General features: G+C 34.2%; 1 pseudogene; it reads left to right on the top strand.

Moving 5' to 3' along the window:
- The first annotated feature begins 1,238 nt into the window (after window positions 1–1,238).
- On the top strand, window positions 1,239–2,030 carry LOC110314479 (annotated as a pseudogene).
- Window positions 2,031–4,346: the final 2,316 nt, after the last annotated feature.

The raw sequence follows: 4,346 nt of genomic DNA, 5'->3' as shown, positions 1-4,346 counted from the left end.
AGTATATAATATACTCTGACTATGTTCACTCCAAATAAATTCTCCCTCTACTTCTCATCACTCCTGCTAATTCCATTCCATCCCATTGACCAGCAAACAGAGACTCTTGTCATACCAATGTATCAATGACTTTGTGAATGCATTAAACATATAGGATCCAGGAATGAGAGAAAATAAGAAACATACTTTCACAATTGGAGATTTAAAACATGTATTTATTTCTCTTTATAGTGTAAACAATTTTATTGTATTATATTTTTAAATTATTTTCTTAAAATTTAAACTAAAATAAAATTATGTTATTTTCTTCCTTCCCTCTTCTCCCTCTAATACTGCTTATAACAGCTTATTCCTTCTTCAGTTGGTATGCTCTTTTGTCATTACTGTTTTATACACACATACATACATACATACATACACACACACACACACACACACACACACACACACACATGATCTTCATGAAGAATTTTCAAGTATATTACATATTATGACCATATTCACTCCATATAAATTTTCCCTCTACCTCTTACTACTCCTGCTAATTCCATTTCATCCCTTGACAAGCAAACTTAGGCATATCCATAACATACCTGTCAAAACCTTTTGTTTCTTGTGTGTATATGGCTTCAGGCCTGAACACTTTGTATGGGATAACCAATTAGAGAGCTTTTAATTATTTGTCTAGTTGTGGGATTTCCCCATTCTGACACAGCATGCTTTTGTAGTTGGTGTTAAAAATTTCTTTTAGATTTACTTAGTTATCATTTCCTTTTCATTTTTTTCTTTCTTGATTAACATATTTCTTCAAATGTATTTTGTGGAGATAAATCTAGAGCTATAATCTATGACTTTTTAAAGAATTGCATTATGAATGAGTTCTCTATCTTCATATAGAAGAGGGAATCAGATTCCATTATAGATGGAAGCCACCATGTTTTTTTTTTTTATGAGAAATGAATAGCCAATGCTGTTAACTATTGATCCATCTCATTAGTACATGATCTATGCCTTTTGAGATGGATTTTGTCAAACTATAAAACTGATGATTTTTCTAGTCTAGTTAACATTTTCTTTATTTTTAATATTTGCAGGTTTTTACATGCATAAAATATACCAGTACAAATGAGTATGGTGATGCTCAGTAGCGAAAGGAGAAACAAGATAAAAACAATGCAAAATCCCTAGTCCATCCCAACCTGAGACCAGAGGAGCCTCAGGCTCTGTCAGAAGTCAACATGTCACAAACAGTTCACACAAAGGAAAAACAACCAGAAAGATCAACATCAGAACAGAATTCACAGGACTTACAAGGAACATCTCAAGAAGGAACTTCAAATGAATTGGAAATTGTGACTTTATATAGTAATGAGTGTAACAACTTCAAGTGTCCAATTTGTTTAGATATACTAAGGAACACTAGAATTACAAAGTCCTGTTTCCACCGATTTTGTAAGGACTGTATTATCACAGCACTGACATTAGGAAACAAGGAATGTCCTGTCTGTAGGAGAAAACTAATTTCAAAAAGATCACTAGTTCCAGATCCTCAATTAGATGAACTCATCAGCAAAATGTTTCCAGTTTGTAATGAAAAGCATTCCTCTAGAGAGAAACCACTAGGCAAAAGGAAATATAAAACCCAACAAGTCTCTAATTTCATCAACAAAAGAGGACGGAAGTTAACAGCCACAAACAGTTTCGAACACAGTGAAAAGCAACAGATTAAAACTACTAGTGGATTGGAAAGTAATAAAGACAGTTCACCCTGCTGTAGTAATGCATCCACAGACAGCAGTGACAAAGCAGGTCCCAGTAGCAAGAGAGCCAAAACAGCTATGTTTGAACATGATTGTAAGCACACAATAGTGACCTATGATTCTGTGACTGATAGGGCTAGTGAACTTGATACCAGTCTTCATCAGTTGCTTAGAAGAGAAGATGATGCTGCACTTGCTGAATTATCAACAACCTCAGGTAATTCCACTGCTAATCAAGTTTCCCTATATCTGGCTTTGGGGTTGTCTTAGGAAAGATATCAAAGAAACAGGGAATCAGCTTGATAAGTCTTTATATAGCCAGTGATAGCAGTGTATCATTTATACAGCATTAGGCAGAAACAACTTCACTTAAAAATTAGCTCCATTTCTTTGGAAATGGATAGACTGGATAGGGAGATACACTTGAAAATTTGTAGTCACTCTGGCCTTTCTTTATTCTGCACCGACAAAGGAGCATTAATATTCTTCTAGAATCCAATTCCATGGCTATATATGCTTTATACCCAGTATCAAATCATAAAGTCTGACTTGATTCTAGGTATGGCCAATGTTAACACAGAATTTGTAATGATATATTTGCATTGAGCAGTTTCACATGATTAAATTATGGATAGAAATAGATCCTCTGTACCATTGTAATAAATTCCATTCTGTCATTNAAAATACTTGCCTGCTAATATTGACATGTTATAGATTAATGTTTTAAACATTGACCTAAGTTGAAAGCTTTAAGATTTTCTCAAATGTTTTTGTTTTAATTTTATGGTCCTGAAAATGAAATAAAATCTTATTGAAAATAGAATAATTTCTTATACAATATGTCCTAATGACTGGCCTCCCTGCCCCCACTGCTCTCAGGTCCTCCATTCATCCCATTACATTTGGATCCATTACCTTTCTGTCTCTCATTTTAAAAGAACAAATTTATAAAAACAAAACATAACAAAATAAAATATAAGATAAAATAAAACCACACAGCAGAGAGAGAGAGAGAGAGAGAGAGAGAGAGAGAGAGAGAGAGAGAGAGAGAGAGAACATCATATTGAAGTTGAACAAAACAAACCAATAGAAGGAAAAGAGCCTAAATAGAAGACACAATAATCAGAGAGCCACTTGTTCACACTCTCAGGTATCCCATACAAATTCTAAATTGAAAGCTAGCTATAATATACACACAGAGGACCTGGTACAGAACTGAGTAGACCTTGTGCTAGCCATTTTATTCTCTGTGAATTCATACAAGCATTCCTCAGTTGATTTAAAGGCCCCCGTTCTCTTGGCATCCTCTATTCATCTGATTCTTGAACTCTTTCTACCTCCTATTACATGGGTGCTCTAAGATTTAAGGGAAGGGATTTGATGGAGACAAAACATTTGAAATCCTGCATTATAAAGGATCTCACTCTCTCTCTGTATAATGCCTGACTATGGATTTCTATTTGTTCCCATATGCTGTAGGAAGAAGCTTCTCTAATGATGGTAGAGCAGGACACTCATCTAAAAGTATAATAGAATATAAACAAGAATGTTACCATAAATTAAAAAAATAAAACTTAGTGTTTGATTTTAGTCTAGACTATCTATTTCTTGGTTGCCTAAGCAGTGTCAGGTATAGGTTATATCTTGTGAAGTAGGCCTTATGTTAAATCAGTTAATGATTAATTATTCCCACAAGTTTTGTGCCACCATTGTTCTAGTGTGTTATGCACACAGGAAAGCACTGTAAATCACTGTGTTTGTCACTGCAGCTTTGTCCAAATGACAGTGTTCTTTGACTTGCAGATAGTTTTAAGTTTCATGAGGTCCCATATATTAATTACTGACCTTAGTGTCTGTGCTCTCAATGCCCTCCCTGTTAAATAGTAAATCTCCTATGCCAATGAGTTCAAGGCTACTTTCCATTTTCTCATTTATCAGTTTCAATGAATTTTTCATTGATCCATTTGGACTTGACTCTTGTGCAGGGTGATAAGTATGGATCTATCTGCATTCTTCTACATGCAGATATCTAGTCTGACCAGCATCATTTATTGAAGATTATGTCTTTTTACAGTGTGTATTTCCAGCTTCTAGTTCAAGGATCAGGAACCCATGTGCATGCATATTAACCTGTGGATCATCAATTCCATTCCATTGGTCAATCTGTCTGTTTTTATTCTAATGCCAGGCTATTTTGATTGTAATGGCTTTTTAGTACAACTTATAATGGGTGATGGACATTTAAATTTTGTTTTAGTTATTCAGATATTTTGTGTGTCCAGTTGAAAATGTTGTTTCAAGACCTGTGATGAATAGTCTTATATATTTGATGGGAATTGCACTGAATCTGTAGATTGCTTTTACTAAGGTATCCACTTTTACTAGGTTAATCATACCAACCAATGAGAATTGGAAATTTTTCCATCTTCTGATATCTTCTTCAATTTTTTTCTTCAAAGGCTATACGTTTTTATGATACAAGACTCTCACTTATTTGGTTAGATTTACTGCTAGATGTTTCATATTACTTAAGGCTACTGTGATAGGTGTTTTCCTGGTATCCTTTTCAATTTGTCATTTGTATAC

The sequence above is a fragment of the Mus pahari genome, chromosome X, assembly GCF_900095145.1.
Source record: "Mus pahari chromosome X, PAHARI_EIJ_v1.1, whole genome shotgun sequence".
Taxonomy (NCBI): Eukaryota; Metazoa; Chordata; class Mammalia; order Rodentia; family Muridae; genus Mus; species Mus pahari.
This window is presented reverse-complemented; position numbering and strand designations above follow the sequence as displayed.